The following is a 24,779-nucleotide window of genomic DNA, read 5'->3' on the forward strand; positions in this document are numbered from 1 at the left end:
CTCTCTTTCTCCCTCCCTTCCAACTCTAAAAATAAATAAAATCTTAAAAAAAAAAAAAAGCTTGTCAAGGCAAGGTTAGAGGCACTCTCCTCTTGAGAGAGTGGCCGAGCTGCTCCAGGGTGCTCTCCTCTTGAGAGAGTGGCTGTACCATCCCTTTTTCTCCACAGGACTTGGTAGTCCATGTGAATTTGTCTCATCTCATCCGTAACGCCGAAGACACTGTGGGCCGGTGTCTGCATCAGAGATCTTTCCCAAATCTGCTAACTTTCCTGATCTACCAGCAGGGACCTGACAAGTCCAAGAACAAGTAACAGACCACAGTCCTGGAAGAACTCGGTAGACATTGCTTCGACACCCAAAGTGCAACATTTAATGGTAGGCTTGTTGATTTCTATTAATAATATTCATTCTCAAGTATGAAATTCCAAGTAGGGCCTTTGCTGTACAATCAATGTGTCCAATTATTTCCTAATTCAAAGGAGGATAATTTCTTACTGAACATATCTAAATATCTATACAGCCATTAAAAGTAAAGAGACTAGGTAAAAGCATTTCTTTCTCAATTTTGAGGGTTTGATGAGAACAAGATATTATTTTTAAAAATGTTTTATTATGGTTTGCAAAACCATAGACTATTAAAATGGGAGTTAGGTATAGATCAAGAAAAAAAAGTTTTTTTTATTCACTTAGCTACTATTAGATTTTAAAAAAATCTAAGTATAATATATATATTTTTAGAAAAAACGTATTTCTTTTTTACCAGTTTACTTAATCCCACATAATTAATTCTTATTCTGTTGCATCAGGCAACCTATTACTTGAAATGACATGGTTTCTTCAAAAGTACAGCAGAAGTAACATGATTATAAGGATTTCTTTTTAACTGTTTAAGGAGTGAGGGAATTCTAACGTTTGCTTTAAAAATAATTTCAGACAATACAAATTCAGCATAAAAGCACATAAAGTTATTGTTACAAGAAAGTCTTGATAACTGGGCAGATTACATACTAACTTCCCTTAAGAGCAAACTACATACTCCATAACCAACACATCATTTCAACAAAGAAAACAAAATTCTTGTCTTGCGGTGGTATAGAAATTGGCAGAAAAGAACTCATAAGATTTATTTTTATTTTGAATGATCTAACCAAAATAGAACCAATTTTGTCAAAATTTTAGCACATTTCATTGCTTCTTTTAAGACTTGTTATCTTCAGGTATTTAAAACCAAAAGTCCACCCTGCCTGGTGTGGCTCAGTGGACTGAGTGCTGGCCTGCAAACAAAGGGTTGCTAGTCTTATTCCCAGTCAGGGCACATGCCTGAGTTGCAGGTCAGGTCCCCAGCTGGGAAGCTGAAAGGCAAACACACATTTATGTTTCTCTCCCTTTCTATCTCCTTCCTTTTCCCTCTCTAAAAAATAAATACAAATCTTTAAAAAAAATAATATGTAAATAAATAAGCAAGAAATTTCCTTCAAATGTTCACTTTCCCTCAACAGTTCTACCACTTTCTGTATTTCTGTAAGTTGATATTTTTAATATCTTGTTTTGTCTTCTGGTACTGTTACAGAAAAGACGACTCAGACGGCCTTGGAGTTTGCGAAGTGGGGTTTATTCACGCATGCGGACCCAGAGGACATAAAAAATCCAAATTCTGGGCAATGAGCTCAAGCTGGAGTTTCCTTTATATGCTTGTTACACAGGCAGAAGGAGGAGGGGAAGGAGTGCAGCTGTTAAAACGGGGGTTAGTGTACGACCTTGAGATAACCGCTTATCTGGGAGTGGCTGCTGTCTGGGAATGGCTGCTGGTCAGCTCCTGCCTAAGAATAGCTACTGCTCAGCTATGTCCTGTCACAGTACAATTACACATTTTAAGTTTGAAGTATTAGTCTTTTTAGCTCTTTTTCCTTTGATAACCAGAAACTACAGTATTGATTAAAATATGCATACACAACCTTCAACACACTGTTGTATTTCTTTAATATCACTGGTTCTATCATAGTCTTGATCATTTGTATTAATTAACAGTTGTAACTGAAAGAATTTTTTCTGCAGACATATAGAAAATTAAGAGAATGATAATTATATATATGCTACACATAAAACCAGTATAGCTCACAAGTATATACCATATGTTCCACATATCTATTTATAAGTAGAAAAAGATATAGTATCAATATTATATGCATTCCATTGCTGCATAATGAATTACCACCCTCTTTCTAACTTAAAATAACACAGATGAAGTATATCAATCTCCATGACTCACGAGTCCAGGCAAGGCTTACTTGGTTCTCTGCTCAGTGTGGGCAGGCTGAAATCAAGGTGTCTGGCTGGCTAACACTATAATCTTAACTGAAGTTTGGGGCCTTCTAAATTCATTTCAGCTATTAGTATAATAACCTTGTAACTCTAGGACTAAGGTCCCCTTTTCTTTTTGGCTGGTGAATTGGGGGTCACTCTTAGATCCTAGACATTGTCCTCAAGTTTTTGCCACATGGCTCTCAACCTAAAGGCCAGGAGGAGATTCTCCTGTCTGCTCTCTGTTGTTACAAAAAGGATTTCTGGGAGCAACGAAAGGCTGAGGGACTTCTTATTTTGCCACTTGATGACATCAAAAGCTGAAGAACTTTGTATTAACTAGTTTTTCTAAGAAAAAACAAACCCAATCTTTAAAATTAAAAATAAATAATTTTATTATATTCTACACAAAGTTTTCCAAAGTAGTGACTGTGCTAGCAGCCTCTGTGGAAGGCATTGTTTTCTGAAAATCTTAGTATATTTAAAGTATTCATTTAGCTTCTTTGTTTTTTTTGTATACCCAAATTAGATCCCATTTGATTTAAATGACCACTTTGATCAGACTCATATGCACATTTATCCTTTATTAGGTGGTCAGAATAGGAACTGCTTTAAAGTTAAGAAATTTATAATCTAATTTGTCTTTTTTATTCTAGAAAAAGACTTCACCCTAATATTAACACAGCAAGAAAGAAGACTCTTTTCTTTTACAGATAAAATGCCTAAAAACACAAAGAGCTAACAACTTCTGTTTTACACTTTTATCCATAGATGAAATTAAATACAGGCACAGAAATACACGAGAGCACCTCCTGTGGAGTTAAATAGACCAAAAAATAAATAAAAAAAAACTTTCAAGTAGGAAGACCTCTAAGAATGCATGATTTTTTACCCAAAATATACACATACACACATACATACATATGAATCTGTATGGGAAGCGTCCAACCACTGTTAATATAACTAGAATGGTTTTCATGACATCAGTGTAACCTGGTAGCCAAGGAGAGTGGACTGGAATGTGCATGTGTGAATAATGACAATTTCACTGTACTAATCAATGAGGAGGGGTAGACACCATTGAGTGACTATATGTACTGTGTGGTTGTCACATTCAAAATGACTGAGTATATAGTGCAGCAAATCTGCATCAAATTTTGTGTGAAGCTTGAACATTCTTTCATGGAGACTATTCAGATGATTCAGAAGGTTGCAGCTATGGGCAATTGGTGACTGGCAGCTTCATCAGGATAATATAATGATCAGGTCAAATCAGGTCAAATTTCCCAGGTGACTTATAGCCCAGATTTGGTGCCCTGTGCCTTCTGGCTTTTCCCAAAACTAAAATCACCTTTGAAAAGGAAGAGATTTGAGACCATCAATGAGATTCAGGAAAATACAACAGGGCAGCTGATGGCGATTGGGAGAACTGTGTGAAATCCCAAGGTGCCTACTTCGAAGGGGACTGGAGCATCATTGTCCTGTGCACAATGTTTCTTGTATCTTCTTCAAGGTACAAGATACAAATAAATGTCTCTATCATATTATATGGCTTGATATATATATATATATATATATATATATATATATATATATATATATATATATGTGTGTGTGTGTGTGTGTGTATGTGTCTGTTTGTATATAAATATGTAATTTCACTTTTTCTTTAGTTATAAAACATTTTCTCTCCAACTTACATTGTGATACCAAGCTCCCCAACCCATGAAATTATGAAATTCCTTAAACAGAGGAAACACTATCTTACACTCAAAGTTTATTATCTAATTTTGTCTTTTTAAGCCTTCACAGATCTTTACATTGAAATAGTGGCATGACAGACAGTATACATGTTTCAGAACTAAAAAGACAAGAGTCCCACCAGAACCAGATGGACAAGGCTCTGAATTTGGAGGCACAAATCACCCTGAACTCCAAAAATTAAGCCAGACTTGATATTTCAGACTCGTATCTGAAAAATAACAAACAGAATAGCAAGGCCTTAACTATCTTTCACCAGTTTTCAGTCATTACTATTAAGTTTTTTTTAATTTACTTTTAGACAGAGGGATAGGAAGGGAGAACAAGAGGGAGAGAAACATCAATGTGTGGTTGCCTCTCATGTAGCCCCAACTGGGGATCCTCAACCCAAGCATGTGCCCTGACTGGGAATCAAAAAAGCAAACCTTTTGCTTCTCAGTCTGGTACTCAATCCACTGAGCCACACCAGCCAGAGCACTAATAGGTTTTTATATCTTATAATTTTTGAAATATAAATATATCTTAGGTCATTAGACATTAATGTACAAAGCTTTGAAAATAAGGCCATTCTGCTACAACTCAGCAGTAACTCAGTGATCAGGAAGGCCAGAGACTTCAAAGTTGTACTTGTAATTTCCTCAGTCCATGAGCTGCTTTCCAATCCAGTGAGAGTAACATCTCAGTGGGACTTCTATAAGAGTTAGTTATAATTCTCAAAGTGTTGAAAACATGATGCTCAAGCAAAGAAAATGCATGTATCCAAGTTTTGGTTACTTACTGAGGGAATCAGCAGAATGCAAAGCTAGTTTAGAGATCTGAGAATGATCATTTTATACAGTTAGTGAAGAAAAGGAATAATAAAGTGAGACTAGTAAGTTACAAACAACTGATTTTTGCTAAGCTTTTGGAGTTCTCTTCTCCTCAGTGGACAACAAAACATCACCCTTGTTAGGTTTTACAGAATTCTAAACTATGCCAGCCCCAAGCAATTGTTCAAAGTGTAAATTCATCCAATGAGTGAGACAGTCTCATGTACTCAGGCAGCCTAGTTAGAAAATGCCCTAGTGTGGTCCTTAAAGATTACACAGTCATTTTTACCTTATTTTCAAATTAGGATTGTATTGTTAACATGTAAAAGTGAATACTTCTCTTATAAGAAAATATTCATGTATATAACATGAACACCCCCATACATAGTTTGTGCATGATAAAAATGTAAGAGCTCATTAATTCACAACCCCAATTAGGTGCCAAGAAATGGCAAAATAATTATTTTCTTGAGGCCTTTTTATGATGAGTATTTATCTCTGATTCCAGCTTTTTTCTCTTTTCTCCCACAGATAAACCACTTATCAGAACATGGTGTTTAGAATTTTGTGGTTATAATTTTGAATAAATCTATGCATGCTCAACCACATACTGTTTAGCATTGTATGAATTACTCTTTATATTTAATTATATCGTATTGGTACATTTTCCACCAATTGAATAGGAAATTTGTTCATTTTGATGCATGCACCTGTATTTCACTGATGTTCACTATATGAACAAGTTGCCATTTATTTATCCATTTGTGTACTGATGGAAACATTCTTTCCAGCTTTTTTCTATTATAAAAAGAATTGCTTGGGCATATTGGAGATATTACTGAGTACATATATTTATTGATCATTTATCAAGGAGTACAGGTCATAGGTGGTTTACCTTCTAATTTTTATAAGCTAATATCAAAATGGTGGCCAAATAATCATAATTTTTATTCTCAAAGATAACATTTAAGCATTTTTATTGATTTGACATTCTCACACAGTAATCTTGTTTTATAACATATGTAGAAGAAAAGATATAAAATATCAATGCCCTTCAACCACTGACCACCAAGAGAGAACTTGCAGTTGAACACCTTGCATTTATTACTTGTTGCAGTGATTGGAACACAGCTTCGGGAACTATTAAGTGCTTTAGTAATTGGGATATCAAAAAAAAAAAAAACAACACTATAGTGTTTAGGCTCTGTATGGGTAATTTGGAGTAGGTACTAAAAAAGTAGGGGTTTATTCTTGATTAGGTGTTGTCAGAAACAGGACAACTGTATGATGGGGCATATCAATAAATCTTTTCTATAGGAGGAGAGAGAATATAGGAGGACAGAAAAATAAAGAATAAAGCTGTAATTGATAAAGTCACTTAGTGAGAATGAGGGATGTTTAGTATTTTCTGAATTTCCTAGTGACCAGGCTTTTGTCTCATTTCATCATGATCTCAGAGTAACCTTATATAGACATTTTGACACATTGTTATGTTAAATAGAAAACATAATATGTCATTATTCAGTTTGTAATAACATCAAGTCTTAGCTACAAGCATCAGATTAGTCCCTTGATGTCAAGGGCTACATTTTTTTAGAAGCAAAAGGCAAGTTAATTTGCTCATTTAAAAAATATGGAACACTTCATGAAGTTGCATGTCATCTTTGTGCAGTGGCCATGCTAATCTTCTCTGCATCATTTCAGTTTCAGTATATGTGAAGCTGAAGCAAGCACAGGAACAGTTATTCTCTCTTTTTCTCCAATGAAAATAACACAAAGTCTAGGAAGAGATAAATGCAAATATACAATTATGAGAGGTTACTATATTAAACATAAGGTAATATAAAATCACTTAAAGGCAACGTGTGATAAGTTAAAGGTGTATATAAATTTAAAACAATCATTAAAAACACAAAAAACCAACAATGGAGATAAAATTAGATTTAAAAATATTTAATTTGTCTAAAATAAAGTAGAAAAAGAAGAATAGATGGACACACAGAAAATAGAGCAAAATGGTAGATTTAAATGCAGCATTCTCAATAATCAAAATAAAGTATGCCAATTAAGAGACAGAACCTGTCATTTGTACACAATAAAAAGCAAGACCCAACTACATGCTGCATACAAGAAAACCACATCGAATATATAATTAGAAAAAGTTAAAAGTAAAATAATGAAAAAAACATACTACGCTATTTCTTTCAGAAAATAAGGGTGCTTCTATTAATATCAAACTAGATTTTAGAGCAAAGGGTAAAGAGAATAATTGCACAATGACAAAGGATAAATTCATCAAAAAATACACAAAACAGAGTCCTAGATATTTATGCACCTCATAAGAAAGATTCAAAATATTTAAGCACAAACTGATAAAACTGAAAAAAGAAATACAATGTCTGTCCAGAAAAAGTCTATCCATCGTTAATATAATGAGAACATTCCATGGGCTGTCAGTGTAACCTGGCAGTGTAGGAGAATGGACTGGAATAGGCATGTGTGAACAAGGATGACATCACTATATTAGTGATGGGTGGGGGTGGTAGACACCATTCAGTGAGAATACGTACCGTGTGGTTGTTGTATACAAAATGACTAAGTGAGTAGAGCAGCAAATGTGCATCAAGTTTTGTGTTAAGTTTGACATTCCTCTGTGGAAACTTTTGGGATGATTCAGAAGGCTGCAGCGATGGGCAACTGGTGATTGGCAGCTTCATTACAACAATGTGCATGCTCTCAAATCACATCTCATGCAGAGTTTTTTTGCAAAACATCAAATCACCCAGGTGACTCAGCTCCCCTACAGCCAAGATTTGGAATCCTGTGACTTCTAAATTTTTCCAAAATTAAAATCATCTGTGAAAGAGAAAAGATATCAGACTGTCAAAGAGATTCAGGAAAATATGACAGGGCAGCTGGTGGTGATTGGGAGAACTGTGTGAGGTCCCAAGGTACCTACTTTGAAGGGGACTGTGGCATCATTGTTTATGTACAATGTTTGTTTTGTATCTGGTATCTTCTTCAGTAAATGTCTCTATTTTCATATTACATGGCTGGATGACTTCTGGAAGACCTTGTAGACAAATCCACATTAGCACCTACAGACAAATAGACAGGAAATAGACAGGAAAATTAGGAAGGACTTAGAAAGAATTGAGCAACAATATTAAACAAGTTAATCAAATTGATATTTATAGAATACTTTACCTAAAGACAGTAGAATGTATGTCCTTTTGCAGTGCCCATAGAACGTTTATGAAGAACATGCAGTCTACTTTATGTGATAAAACAAAGCTCATATAATTCAAAAGGATTCAAATAGTACAGATTTATTTGACCATGAAGTAAATAATTTAAAAATCATTAATTAAAAGATAATTTCAAATATTTGAAAATTAGCCCTGGCTGGCGTAGCTCAGTGGATTGAGCGTGAGCTGCGATCCAAAGTGTCGCAGGTTCGATTCTCAGCCAGGGTACATGCCTGGGTTGCAGGCCATAACCCCCAGCAACCACACATTGATGTTTCTCTCTCTCTCTCTTTCCCTCCCTTCCCTCTCTAAAAAAATAAATAAATAAATAAAATCTTAAAAAAAATTAAATAGTGTACTTCTAAATAACGCATGAATCAAATTAGAAATCAAAGAAATTTAGAAATACTTTCAAAGAGTGAAAATAAGAACACATCATACTGATTCACTGGGTACTTCTAAAGCAAAAGGAGAAATTATAACAGTAAACATCTAAATTAGAACAGAATAAAGGTTTCTATTGTATGTGTGTTTGATACTACCTTGAAAAACTAGATAAATACAAGCAGATGGACCACAAGTAAATGAACAAAAGGAAATAATAAAAATAAGAGTAGAAAGCAGTGATAGAAAAACAACAAAAACAATGAAAAAAGTTGGTTCTTTCACAAAATTGATCAACCTTTGTTAAGACTTATATGAAAGAGAGAGAGCCACACACATACACACAAATTACAAGTATTAGAAATAAATAGTACCACTTACAGCAGCATAAAAAATACAAACTACCAGAGACAATTCCAACAGCAACATAGATCCAAGAACTATGCACTGAGAAGTATAAAACATTGGTTAGGAAATTATAGGACACCTACATCAATAGTGAGACATGCAATATTTATGGGTCAAGAGACCCAGTATGTTTATTTTAATTTCACTAAACTGATATACAGAGTCAATATAATTTCAATCAAAATCCCAGCAAGCTTTTTTATAAAATTCAATGAACTGAAATTGATATTGAAATGCAAAGGGCCTACAGTAGTGGGGCAGTTAGGTTTATGTGTCACCTTGATGGGCCACAGAATGCCAAAGTATTTCATCAAATATTATTCAGGATGTTTCTGTGTGGGTGCTTTCAGATGAGACTGACATTTAAATTGTTAGACTGAGCAAAGCAGATAGTTTTCCCTAATGTGGATGGACTCCATGCAATCTGTTGAATTTCTGAATAGAACAAAGTGCATGACTATTCTTCATGTAAGAGAGAATTCCTCTGCCTCACTGCTTAAAACGAGGGCATTCCCTTTTCCTGCTTTAGGACTCACTGATACATCAGCTATTCCTGGATACCAAGACTGCCAGGCTTTGAGTCACCTGCTTGCAGTTTCAACATGCAGATTTGGAGAACTTTCAGGAGATACACACACACATAAATATTCTATCAGTTTTCTTCTCTACAGAACCCTGACCAATACAGTAAACAAAAGAACTTTTGTAAAATAGCAAAATTGGAAGATATGTTATAAAGTTATAGGAATCAGTAGAATGCGGTACTAGTATAAAGATAAAAATATAGATCAGTGTAGAGTTTCAAACTAGATCCATAGATCAAAATATAGAATTCACAACTAGACCCATACATGTATGGTTAATTGATATTTGTCAAAAGTTCAAACACATTTCTGTGGACAAAGAATAGTGTTTTCAACAAATAGTGCATAATCCACAACTGTAAAACTTTTAGAAGAAAACTTGATATGAATTTTTGTGGCTTTTCCCTAGGCAAAGATTATTTTTAAATATGGCACAATATCATCACTAAAATAGAAAAAAACACAAATTTTTTATGCTAAATATAAAAAATCCTGTTGCTCCTTAAAAACACTGTTAAGAAAATGAAAAGCAAACTACAGAGTAGCAGAGAATATTTGCAATACTAACACTTAACATATATACATTTATTTCAACACATATAAAGAACACCTCAAATTCAATCATATGAAAAGAAACAATATAATTTTTTAAATTAGCAGAAAATTTAATCACATACTTTACCAAAGAAGATACATATGGATCAAATATTTGTGCAAAATCATTAGTAATTAGAGGATATCAATTAAGCTACAATAAGATACCACATATGCCTATTAAATGGTTTACATTTTAATCAACAACAACCACAAAATACTAAGTGAGGGTGAAGATGTAAAGCAACGGGAGTGCTCATACACCTAAAATAGTACAATAACTTTGTACTATTGGAAATGGAAAAGGTAATAGCTTACAGTGTTGTAAAATAAAAACCTATGATTGTCATATGACTCTGGCATTATATTATTAGGTGAAGAAACTGAAGAAGATACAAATAAGTAGAAGCACATACCATGTTCATGGATAGGACGAATTAACATCATTAAAATATCCATATTACCCAAAGCAATCTATAGCTTCAATGCAATTCCAATCAAGATTCCAGTGATGTATTTCACAGAACTAGAACAAATATTTCCAAAACTTATATGGAACTACCAAAGGCCTTGTATAGCAACAGTAATCCTGAAAAAGATGAAAAAAGTTGGAGGAAGCATGCTATGTAATATCAAACTACACTATAAGGCCATAGTAATCAAAACAGCCTGATACTGGCATAAAAACCAACACATGGACCAGTGGAACAGAATAGAGAACCCAGAAATAAAGCTGCACTTTTATAGAAAATTAATATTCAACATAGGAAGCAAGTACAAACAATGGGCTAAAGATAGTTTATTCAGTAATTGGTTTGGGGAAAATTGGACAGATATGTGCAGGAAAATGAAACTAGGCCACCTTCTTATACCAAACACAAGAATAAATTCAAAATGGATCAAAGATTTAATATTAGACCCAAAACCATACAAATCCTAGTAGAAAACATAGGCAGAAAAATCTGACATCACTCATACAAATTTTTTATTGGATATATCGCCCAGGCAAGGGAAACAAAGGAAAAAATAAACAAATGGGACTTCATCAAACTAAAAATGTTTTGCACAGCAAAGGAAACCATCATCAAAATAAAATGACAACCTACAGAATGGGAGAACATATTTGACAACACATATGATAAGGGGTTAATAGCCAAAATTTATAATGAACTTATAAAACACAACACCAAAAACCAAACAACCCAATTAAAAAATGAAGGACCTGAATAGACACTTCTTTAAAGAGGACATACAGATGGCCAATACACATATGAAAAGATGCTTGACATCCCTAATCATCAGAGAGATGAAAATTAAAAACACAATGAGATATCATCTCATACCTGTCAAAATGACCATCATCAACAAATCAAGAAGTGCTGGCGAGAATATGGATAAGGGGAAACCATTTTGCATTTTGGTGAGAATGCAGATTGGTGCAGCCACTGTGGAAAGCACTATGGAGATACCTCAGAATATTAACAATGTATCTGCCTTTTGTCCCAGAGATCCCACTTCTAGGAATATACCTGAAGGAGTCCAAAAGAATAATTCTAAAGAACATAGGCACCCCTATGTTCATTGTAGCATTATTTACCATTATCAAGATGTGTCAGCAACCCCAGTATTCATCAATAAATGAATGGATAAAGCATCTACGGGGCATTTACACAATGAAATACTATTTGGCTGTAAAAAAAGAACAAATTTTACCCTTTTCAACAGTATGGATGGACCCGGAGAACATTATACTAACTGAAATAAGCCAATCAGAGAAAGTCAAATACCATATGATTTCACTCATATGTGGAATCTAATGAACAAACAGAACTAACATGCAAAACAGCGACAGACTAATAGATGGAGAGCAGATGACAGCTAGTCTGGGCCTGGGGTGGAGTTAAGGGGTGGAGGGATAGAGCAAAAATGCAAAAGGATCATGCACATGGACAACAGTGTGTTGATTGGTGTGGGAAGGAGGTATAAGGGGACTAAATGGTAATTGAAAAACATATAATAAGGATTACATATTTTAAAATAAATAAATATAAACATCAAAATTGGCAAATTTTTGTGCAGCCATTTAAATATGGAATATGGAAGAAAATATGTAACATTTTTGGCATATTAAGCTCTATTATTTCAAGAAAGGTAAAAACTCAACTGAAGCACAAAAAGAAAAGATTTGTGCAATGTATAGAGAAGGTGCTGTGATTGATCCAATGTTTCAAAAGTGCTTTGTGAATTTTTGTGCTGAAGATTTCTTCCTAGATGATGCTCCTAGGTCAGGTAGACCAGTTGAAACTCATAACAATCAAATCAAGAAATTAATTGAAAACCATCTATGTTATACCATGCAGGAGTTAGCCAACATACTCAAAATACCCAAATTAATGAAGTTATTGGTGAAAATCAGGAAAAAAGAGAAATATAAGACTGTCCACAGAAAAATTGCTAGGCAAAATTTCATAGATAATATATTTATAATCATTATAGTTCAAAATTATTAACAATATAAGTAGTTTTTGAGTGGTAAATTGATTAAAAAATTAACAAAAGTGAACTGATAAACAAAATATTTTATCAACATTTGTATAATGAAATACTAATTATAAAAAATTGTTAAGTGCAACAACACGGATCAATCTCGAAAGAGTTAAATTGAGTAAAAGAAGCTAGACACTCTCACCACTCCCGCAGACACACAAAAGATGGCATACTGATGATTCTTCTTACGTAACAGTCTTGTAAATGCAAACTAGTCTATAATGAGGTAAGGTAGAAAGAACTGTGGTTAACTGAGGTCTCAGCGGAAAGCTTGAGAGGGTGGACCTGGAGGTGAAGAATGGCAAAAGAGAGGGAGGAATTACAAATGGGCATGAGGAAACTTTTGGAGATTGGCAGCTCCATTATCTTCATTGTGGTGATGACTTCATGTTTAGTTATGCAGCAAACTTACAAAATTGTGTACTTTATATGTGTGCATATCAACTCTACTTCAATAAAGCTATTTAAACAATTTACTTTTCTTATATGACAAATGAAGTATATCATTCTAGATTAGTGAAGGAATAAAGCATTGTTTATATATTTTTTAGCCTTTGACTTTACTGTTCTCTGAAACACCAGCTCTGTCTTTTGACTTTGACTGTCTCTAGGACCAATGTGCAGTTTCCCTTTAGGACAGTAATACCTCAAATTCTTTTTTTGCAGCTTTATTTGAGGCATAATCAACAAAAATAACATATTTAAAGTATACCACACAATGGTTTATATAAACATAAAATGTAAAGTAATTACCACAGTATCAAATTAATTAATATATCAATTACCTCACATGGCTACCTTGTGTGTGTGTGGTGAAAATGCACCAAATTCTTCCCTGGCTGGTGTGCCTCCATGGATTGAGTGCCGGACTGTGAAGCAAAGGGTCACCAGTTCCATTCCCAGTCAGGACACATGCCTGGGTTGCAGGCTAGGTGAGGACCAGTAGGGGCATTCAAGGGGCAGCCACACATTGATGTTTCTCCCCCTCTCTTTCTCTCTCCCTCCCCACCTCTCTAAAAATAAATAAACTATTTTGTTTAAAAAAAATGCACCAAATTCTGATTTTCTGTGCTGGGGACAGGGGTAGGGGTGGAGGTACTCAACATCATCTTCTGCATTCATTCATTCTTTTACCTTGCCTTCTGGTGTCTAGAATCAGAAAAATTTATTTTTTGGTTTTAAAAATCTGATTTATCTTTTGTATTTCTTAGAAATTCTTAAACACTTAAAAATACATTTATAGTTTTGATTTATCCAGCTCCTAAATGTCTTGCTTTTCATAACATCTAGAATGCTATACTATCCATAAACAGGTGTCCTAGAGAGATTTGTGTGTGAGCATGTGTGGGCATAAAACACTGAAGATTCATAGGTGTGATTCTTCTGAAACCCTGGAACAACAGAAGAACCATCTTGACATAGTCCATGAATTCATAAAAATCTCAAAGGAATAACTTCAAATACTTTAATATATGGGAAGATTTCCAAATCAATAATGGAGAAGATTTTGTTTTTCTTGGAAGTTGTTGTTGTTGTTTTGTGTGTGAAAGATGGGACTCCTCAGAGGCTGGTCAAAGAAAAGGTTAAAACGAAGAGAAGAATTGAGAGAGACCGAGACCAAGACAGAGCAGGAAATTTGTGAATCAGCAATCTGGAAAAAGAGAGAAGAATCAAAATCATGGAGCTCTGATCCACTCACAGTCTTAGATTCAACACTTTACCACATACTAAATATAAATTTGGGAAAATTATCAGAGATGAAACTCAATTTTTCTTCTGTAAATTGACAGTGATAATTGCACTTAATGTATAATATTGCCATGGGGATTAAATGAGATAAGGCAGTGACTTTCAAGTGTTTTGCTCATGCCCTACAGTAAGAGATACATTGTTGTACCAAGAACAGAAACACACACACACACAGACATAATATAAAATTCAAACAAAAGCTAGACAGAATAATGCTTAATCTTTCTAACAGTGATGAATTCTGAAATATATATTATTTTAATACTATTCTATAAGAAAATGTGGTTTGAGACACTAAGATATTTCATGGCATACAGAGGGGTTAAACCATAGTTCTACAATAAAAAGGCAGATAATGTACATAAATACTTATCACAGTAACTGATATATTCCAAGCAATTTTTTAAAAAAGTTTTAGTGTCTTAATTTTTCTATTCTATTTTTTAACTTTTGTTTATTTTGACTTTTTCAATGATTGTTTGCCTTGATGTCCATAATATATATCTATTCTGTGTCCATAACATAAACTTTTATTTCCTCTGTATTTTCATTTAAGTGCTATAGTTACAAGGCTTTAAATCATGACCGAGGCAAAACATAATATATCTGGAAATTGTCCTTTATAAAAGCCCAAACAATCTATTTTCAAAAAGTATGCATGATATTTGCTGAGAAAAGCTAAATATATGTTCACAATAACATTTGATAAATGTAAAGGTGTTAAAAAGGAGTCACTTATGAAAACAACCAGTAAAATAAGTCATCCTAACAAATCTGTATTTATGTACAACATTGTATTCACTCAATTCCTTAGTATTATTGAAGGTGTATTTTATTGTAGCTCTGTGGATTCCAAAACAACATTCATATACATGAGCATGTTTGTGTGAATTCATAATTAATTTTGTAAAGAATGGAATATAAACTTAAAATGTAGACAAAAATGTCAATGATTTTGTCTCTATGTGAAAATGCAACTGATTTTTAATTTCATTATATTTCCTTGTTCTTTTTTGATTTTTAAGACAATGTATGCTTTATGCACTAGAAATATAATATAAATGTAATAAAACTTTAATAAATATTCTTGACCCTGTATCTTGAAATATAATTATGTTCAGAAATTCATAAAAATGGAATTACTGGTCTTAGAGTTTATCCAATATTAAGGATTTTTCTATCTTGATAAACTGTCCTTCAAAACAGCTGTGTACATTAAATATATCACAAACACCTTGCATGGAAGGTCTTTTTTTTCCCTTCTTTACAACATATTCATGAGCACTTAATGCTTTCTCTCACAGTTTGATAGGCTAACTTTTCTAGTTATTTGAATTCCCACTTATTTGGTTGCTATAGCATTTACATATCCTTCAAAGTATACTTGCCATTTTAATTTTTTTGTCTCTGTCTTTACCTATTTCAATTGTTTTGTTTGCTCATTTGTTTTACTTTATTACTTTGATGAATGATCTTTGTGAGAATTAAAAGGATGAAATGCTTCACATTTTAAAACTTCTGTTTAGTATCAGAATAAATTTTAAATTAAGATAATATGGTATTGCAACACCATATACTTTCTAATGTTTAAAAGTACTTATTATTGAGTAGAAGTACTTACTACTTACTACTGAGTACTAGATCAGATGTTTTGTGAGGGGAACTTTAGCCAGAGAGGTTCCATGAGGCCACCAAAGATGGAAATAGTCATCCCAGAGGCAATCTTGTTGCTCCAGCAGGAAAAGGGTGGCAATTCCTTCTAGTGCAGAATGCCCCAGCCCTTCTCCAACACGGCTTTTATTAGGGTTGGGAAGTGCAGGGGGATACAGCACACATGCATAGCTTATCAATCAATGTCCAACAGCTATAGTCATAAAAAAACTAACATTATCTATAGATAACAACTAAAGAAACACAGAATCTTTTCAGATTGGGGTCTGCAAGACATGCAGGCTCCAGGTGGCTGTAAAGGTGTATATCATGAAATAGGGAGTTTCACTCCTTATGCCTTGAATTCAAGCATCTGTGTTATACTAACAGGGCTTATCGCTGAGCAGAGCCGGATTCAGAGGACAAAAACATACGTTTCAGGCCTGATTCCCACGGGACTCTCAGTGTTAGAATGGAGTCATGCCTGCCACCTGTGTTATGACCTGGTTTTCCAGGGAGACTTAGTAACCCCTTTCAGAGCTTGCTTTTGCGGGACTACAATCTCATAAACCACACAGAGCAGTCCACAAACAGTTTTGTATTTCAGTTTGACTGTCTAAATTGATTATTATTAAAGATATTTTTGCCTTAACTTTTATCTGTGGAATAAAACCTTAATTACTGCTTAATTTTGGTACCTAGTACCATTAAATATCTTATTTCTATCTGTCACCCTAGTGCCTAAAACAAATGGCACATTGTTGAAGCACAATAACCTCATATGACTTTTTAAAAAATCATCAAGATAAATGTTGTTTATAATTTTAATAAGTTGCTAAATATTTAGAGAGACGTGGTGTAATCAATGTTTTAGGACAAGATCAATAAGTAATCCATAGAAAGTATTAGCAATCTCAAAGATTCAACATTTGGTTTAATGTATTTTTCCTTTTTTTTACTTACTATGTTACTGATTTATTATAAAAGGATATAACTCAGAAACAGCCAGATGGAAGAGAGACATAGGGCAAAGAACAGGAAAGGGGTGAAGAATTTCCATGCCATTTTCCTTTAATCTCCACATGTTCACTAATCCAGAAGCTCTGTGAACTTGTCCTTACAGATTTCTAGGGAGGATTCATTACATAGGCCTAAAGTATTTTTCTTTAACTGTAATTAATCTCATTGGACAATGAATTCTTCTAGAACTGGGACAGTGTCTTTTCATCTTCATATCTCTAGGACTCAACACAGTTCCCAAAACACATAAAATACTCAATAAAAGTGTTTTAAACAACTGAATCTTTAGGTTCCAAAAATGTTACATTAATGAACAGAAATGATTTAGAGACATTATAGATTAGAAATCTATGATAATCCATTATTACCACTATTTTATTTTGAAAGTCCACCTCAGAGTCCTGGGGCAACATAGCAGAATTTTCTTCATGAGTTGATATAAAAAATATCTGCCAACTTACTGAAGTAAGTGAAATCATCTGGGATACTTCAGGGGTATAAATAAAAGAAAAATATCTAGATTTATTAACAGAAATATATTATGGAAGGTAATAAATATGTTTTCCAACTTAAAAAAAATTAGAATTCAACAACCCACAAGAATAAATTACTAATTTATGATACATAGTCTCTATTTGTTTAGTATTTTCATATGCATAGATCCTATTAGTCAATAAGGATTTTAGATAATTATATCTATGTTCTACATTCAATCATAAATTCTTTTTTCATAAAAGATAATAAGTTTTGCTGTATTTTTACAGGTAATTTAAAGTTGTTTTAATAACTGCAAAATATTCCACTAAAATGTTCTACAACATATTTAATTATTTTTGTTTAATAATTTTTGGCATTTTTTAAAAAACAAACATCAATGTGTGGTTGCTTCTCATGTGGCCCCCACTGGGGATCTGGTCTGAAATCCAGTTATGTGCCCTGACTGGGAATTGATGCGGCAACCCTTTGGTTTGCTGCAGCCCATACTCAGTCCACTGAGCTACACCAGCCAGGGTGATTTTTGGCATTTTTTAATGTAAAAATCATTATTAAGCACACTTGGGCTCTGTCTTTTAATCTATAGAATGAAGATATTAACAGTTTAAGACTTAGTGTTTGGCACACAATTTGTAATGAATAAATGCTTTGACTATAATCAATAATACTTTGAGCCCTGGCTGGTGTGGCTCAGTGGATTGGGTGCTGTCCTATGAGCTAAAAGGTCTTCGGTTTGATTCCCAGTCGAGAATCTCTCCCTCCTTTCCCATCTCTATAAATAAATAAAATCTTTAAAAATATAATAATACTTTGAATAATAATGTTTCTTTCATTAAGTAAGACCCAGACTAGACTATAACAGTGATGAGATTAAATAATACTATTCTTTATTTAACTCATGAAACAGTCCAGATGGAAGTGGGCTATCTAGATCAGGTAGGTAATTTTACTTCATAAGATCATTCATGAACAGTAGTTTCATTTTCTTTAATTATTATTTATTTTTTGATTCACCATTTATTATGATATTATTATTATTTGTTTCATCTGAGTCCTACCTATTAAAGCCCAAATATTTTTTTAACTTTACACAATTTTTCTTGTCATTTTTTTCTTCTAAAAATGATTATATCCTTACCTTACCTCATAAGCCAACCTGATTGTTACTAAAACTTTGCTGGATGACTCAGCATTTTCATAAAATTTTTTTATCCTTTTACTGTATGAAGATGTTACTTACATCAGCTTTTTATTTTGTTATCTTTCAATCACAGAACTGTCAGCTAGCTCACCTTTTACCTGTTCCTAATAATCTCACTCTAGTGTTCTATTCTGATCTGCTCTAGGCTAATACCAAGTAGCTATTTTTAAATATTATATAATAATAAAAAATCAATGAAGCTCTGAATAAAAAATATTAAATACATTGTATATATTCCTTGAATGAACTTTATGACAAAGTATTATATATTCTAAGGCATTCTATCATTTGCCACTAGGTTTATGGCTTTTTGTTAATAAATATTGACATTTTATTGCTGAACATCCAACCTTGAGACACTATTTATGTCTGTGTTTTGAGTTGAATTCAAAACCTAAGTGTTTTTAAAATTTACACTATTTTCTGTGCTTTAATTCACTTAGAAGATATATTTCAAATAATCTATGTAATATTTGCAAAGGCTGACTTTGAACTCAGGAGGTCAATACTGAACTACACATAGTTATTTTCTCACTAGCAAACCTAATATTGTATTTATACTATGCACTAGTAACTCAGAAAGCAATACTGATGTTCTAACTGTTCTGCTAGTGCCAAATATTCTTGCTCTTCCAACCCCACTTCAAAATGTCAGGTCTTTCAGCTGTTCAACTTTCAGCTGCCAAAAATCAATGGGTTTGCATCTGCTGGTTCCATTTCCTTGTTCTAAATCACATTACTGCCAATTGGGTCAACAATAAATTACCTATATGCCATTACTGTTGGTAATAATAACAAATACGTTTACCAGATACATGAAGCATCTAAAATTTTATGTTTCTATTTATATTTTTCAAATTGGTGAAAAAGTGAAATGAGTTTTTAAATCTAATAAAGAAATCTCTCTCTGTCATATATATTTAGTATGTATGCATACAAGTATTTTATATATGTATATATCACAACATGTAAGATTGGTTTTATGGAAGCAAAGCAAAGTCCTAAGTTTGTCTCTGTCCAAGAAGAAGTAACTAAAGGATTACTGTTTTTCATATTTGTATAACATTAATATCAACTCAAAAGTTTGTAATATTTTCTGAGATTTTCTTGTAACCTAGCTAAAGTTTCATCATGGAGAGAAAGGGAAATCATAGAAAATTCTGTGATTAAAACTTTTCACACTAGTATACTACTTTATTATTTTTCTCAGTTTTATTGTATTGCTTTCCATTACCATTTAGTTTCCTTATACCCACCACCCCTGCAATCACCACACTGTTGTTCATGTGCATGGGTCCCTTTCCCTTTTTGCTCAATCCCTCTACCCCCTAATTTCACCCCCATCCCTAGCTGTGAGCCTGTCTTCTATCTATGAGTCTGTCTCTATTTTGTTTATTAGTTCACTTTGTTCATTAGATTCTGTATATGAGTGAAATCATGTAGTATTTGCCTTTCTCTGACTGGCTTATTTCATTTAGTATAATGCTTTCCAGGTCCATCCATGCTGTCCCAAAGGGTAAATTTTTCTTTTTTACAACCATGTAGTATTCTATTGTGTAAGTGTCCCATATATATTTTATCCACTAATCAACTGATGGTCACTGGGCTACTTACACATCTTGTACACATCTTGTAATTGTAAATAGTGCTACAATGAATACAGTGGTGCCTATGTTCTTTAGAATTAGCATTTTGGGTGCCTTCAGGTATATTCCCTGAAGTGGCATCAATAGGTCAACAGGCAGACACAATGTTAACTTTTTGAGGTATCTCCATACTTCTTTCCACAAACCTGCACCAATCTGCATTCCCACCAACAGTGCAACAGCATTCCCCTTTTCCACATTCTCCAAATTCTCGATAGCACTTGTTTACTGATTTATTGATGTAGCCATTCTGACAGATATTAGATGATATCTCATTGTGTTTTTAATTTTCATCTCTCTGATGAATAGTGTCATTGAACATCTTTTCATACATGTATTGACCATCTGTATATCCTCTTTAGAGAAGTGCCTATTCAGGTCCTTCATTCAGTTTTTAATTGGGTTGTTTTTTGGTGTTGTATTTTCTAAATTTGTTATAAATGTTAGATATTAACCCCTTATCAGATGTGCTGTCAAATATGTTCTCCCATTCTGTGGGTTGTCTGTTTGTTTTGTTGAAGTTTTCCTTTGTTGTTCAAAACCTTTTTAGTTTGATGTAGTCCGATTTGTTTTTTTTTTCTTTTGTTTCCCTTGCCTGAGGAGACATATCTGATAAAATATTATTACAAGCTATGTCCAAGATTTTGCTGCCTATATTTTCTACTACTATTTTTATGGTTCTGGGTCTAACATTTAAGTCTCGATCTGTTTTGAATTTATTCTCATGTTTAGTGTATGAATGTAGTTTAGTTTCATTTTTCTGCATTATCTGTCCACTTTTCCCCAAACCATTTATTGAATAAAATATCTTTAGTCCATTGTATGTGCTTGCTTCCTCTGTTGAATATTAATTGACTATAAAGTTGTGGCTTTATTTCTGGGCTCTCTATTCTGTCCCATTGATTTATGTGTCTGTTTTTATGCCAGCACCAGGCTGTTTTCATTATAATGGCATTTTGGTATAGTTTGATATTAGGTAGTGTGATTCCTCCAACTTTCTTCTTAGGATTGCTGTTGCTTTGAGGGTTCCATATAAATTTTTGAAATATTTGTTCTAGTTCTCTGAAATATTTTTTTAGAATCTTTATAGGTATTGTGTTGAATCAATAGATCACTTTGGGTGGTACAGACATTTCAATGATGTTAATTCTTTCTATCTATGAACACAATATGTGCTTACACTTGTTGGGAACTGCCCTGCCTGGTGTCAGAAGCTGTAACCCCTGCCTAGGCTAAGGCTGAGGGAGTGACCTTGGACTGTAAACCAGAAAGGAGACAAAAGCTTATCTCCCTGGCAGGAGCACTGCTTCTGCTCCTTTTACTTCACCCTGTCTGACCTGCAATGCTTGGTCAGTTAGCCAATGACGGGTAAGATTCCCCAAGGGGGGAACAACCTAAGACAGGCATGATCATGTGGAAGGCCCCCAAGGAAGGACTTTGGGGGCTACAGCAAAAAGGGGTGATGGACCCTTGCCCCTCAGCTTTGACATAGCCTGAGTCCTCTGCATCTGGGAGAAAATCTCCTTATCTCTTGGTTGCCTTAGTTTCCTTGCTCCACCTAAGCCTGAAACAATGACAGGGTGGTGCAGCTCTGTGCTGAAAAGGGTGGGTTCCCCGGGGCGATCAGGCTTAAGAAAGAATATGTAAAATTCTGTGAAACTTGCTTTGTTTAGAATGCTCTCAGTTGAATGATGAGGGTTCAGGGAAGAAGTAAGTTTGTTCCTTAAAGTTTTTTATAGCTCTTTGACCCTGACTCAAAATAGGCCCTCAGACTTCCTTGTTACCTATTGTTTGATCCTTACTTCCTAGCAATGAGTAATGAGCTTTACCTGAATTCTTATGCAAATGAAACCAATAAAAAGCTTCTGTGGCAGGGGAATGGAGTGCTCTCCCCACCAGAGAGAGTGGCCATTCCATTCCTACTTCCCCACAGGACCTGGTTGTCTCTGTGTATGTTTTTCTCGCATGTTGATGAGCCATCCACAGCATTCAGTGGTCACTGCCGGCTGGTGATCGCAACATCCACTTATTTGTATCTTCAGTTTCTTTCTTCAGTGTCTCACTATTGTTCAAATACAGGTTTTTTACATCCTTGATTAGGTTTATTCCTAGGAATTTGTTTGAGCCCATTGTAAATGGGATTGTTTTCTTATTTTCCCTTTGTTTTAGTTCATTTTGGCGTCTAGGAATACAATTGAATTTTGGATATTAATTTTGTAGCTTGCTACTTTGCTGAATTCATTTATCAGTTCTAACAGTTTCTTGGTAGAATCTTTGTGGTTTTTTATGTACAGTATCATGTCATCTGCAGATAAAGACAGTTTTACTTCTTCCTTTCCAATTTGGATGCCTCTTATTTCTTCTTCTTGCCTGATTGTAGTGGCTAGAACTTCCAGTATTATGTTGAGTGAGAGAGATGAAAGCAGACATCCCTGTCTTGTCCCCAATCTTAAGGGAGATACTTATAGTTTTTGCCCCATAAATATGATGTTGGCAGTGGGTTTGTCATATATGGCATTTATTATGTATCTCTCTATGTTCCTTCTATTCCCACTTTGCTGAGTTTTTTTTTTATCACAAAATGTGCTGAATTTTATCAAATGCTTTTTCTGCATCTATTGATATGATCACCAATGCTTTTTATCCTTCATTTTGCTTACGTGGTGAGTCACATGTATGGATTTGTGAATATTGTACCAACCTTGCATTCCCAGAATAAGCCAGTCCTACTTGATCATGGTGTATGATCTTTTTGATGTACTGCTGTATTTGGTTTGCTAATATTTTGTTGAGGATTTTTGTGTCATTGGGGATGTTGGCCTATAATTATCTTTTTTGTAATGTCTTTATCTGGTTTTGAAATTAGGATAATGCTGGTCTTGAAAAATGGACTTGGGAGCCTTCCCTCCTCTTAAGTTTTTAGACATAGTTTGAGAAGGAAAGGTGTTAGTTCTCAGAACGTTTGGTAAAATTCACCTGTGAAGCCATCTGGTACAGGGCTTTTGTTTGTTGGGGGTGTTTGTTTGTTTGTTTACTGCTTCAGTTTCACTAGGTATAATTTGTCTATTCAGATTATCTGATTCTTCCTGATTTAGTTTTGGAAGATTGTATGTTTTTAGGAATTTTTCTATTTCATCCAGAGTGTCTACTTGGTTGGCATATAGTTGTCTGTAATATTTTTTTACAATCCTTTCTATTTCTTTGGTGTCAGTTGTTATTTCTCCTCTTTCACTTCTAATTTTATTTAATTGGGTCTTTTCTCTCTCTCTCTCTCTCTCCTTTCCAGCAGTCTCCTTAAAGATTTGTCAATTTTTGTTATCTTTTCAAAGAACTGGTTCTTGGATTCATTGACGTTTTGTATTATTTTTAGGCTATTTCATTTATCTCTGCTTTAATCTTTGTTATTTCCTTCTTTCTACTCATTTTGAGCTTTGTTGTTCTTTTTCAATTTCCCTTAAGTGTAAAGTTAGATTGTTTATTTGAGCTTTTTCTTGTTTGTTTGTTTGTTTTAAGATAGGCCTGTAATGCTATGAATTTTCCTGTTAAGATGGCTTTCCATGTGTCCCACAGTTGTTGAATTGTTGTGTTCTCATTTTCATTTGTTTCAAGGTATCTTTTGATGCCTTCTTTGATCCCTTTATTGACCCATTCATTGTTTAATAACATTATTTAGTTTCCTTGTCTTTGTGTATTTTTCAGTGTTCTTGTGATTGATCTCTGGTTTCATAGCATTGTGGTCAGAAAAGATGCTTGATATGATTTCAATCTTCTTAAATTTATTAAGACTTGTTTTGTGTCCTAACATGTGGCCTATCTTAGAAAACATTCCATGGGCAATTGAAATGTATATTCTGCTGCTTTGGGATGAAATGGTCTCATGATTTGAATTAAATACATTTGGCGTAGCATGTCATTTAAGGCCATTCCTGGTTGATTTTCTCTCTGGAAGGTCTATCCACTGAAGTCAAAGGGGTGTTAAAATCATGACTATGACTGTATTTCTGTTGATATCTCCCTTTATGTTCATCAAGATTTGATTTATGTTTACTGGGGTTTTTCTTGTTGTTGGATTGTTCCCTTTGTCATTATTTAGTGTGTTGCTTTGTCTCTTACTATAGTTTTGGTTTTAAAGTCTGTTTTGTCAGATGTATTGCTACCCCATCTCTTTTTTTTATTTCCATTTTCATGAAAGAACTTATTCTATTACTTTTAGTATGTGTGTTTTTCATCCTGAGGTGGGTCTCTTAAAAGTATATATAAGTCTTGTTTTCTTATCCATTCAGCTACCCTATGTCTTTTGGTTGGAGCATTTAACCCATTTACATTTAAGGTGACTATTGATAGGTATGTATTTAGTGTCATTTTATTGTTAGACTATTTTC

The 24,779-nt window shown here is 33.9% G+C and overlaps 1 non-coding gene across 1 annotated transcript; it reads right to left on the reverse strand.

The window, feature by feature from the left end:
• Positions 1–6,498: 6,498 nt before the first annotated feature.
• LOC123825344 lies at positions 6,499–6,605 on the reverse strand. Its single transcript, XR_006786885.1, has one exon. It is a non-coding gene; the product is annotated as a U6 spliceosomal RNA (small nuclear RNA).
• Positions 6,606–24,779: the final 18,174 nt, after the last annotated feature.

This window comes from Phyllostomus hastatus, unplaced genomic scaffold (assembly GCF_019186645.2).
Source record: "Phyllostomus hastatus isolate PE091 unplaced genomic scaffold, TTU_PhHast_1.1 phas_contig_62, whole genome shotgun sequence".
NCBI lineage: Eukaryota > Metazoa > Chordata > Mammalia > Chiroptera > Phyllostomidae > Phyllostomus > Phyllostomus hastatus.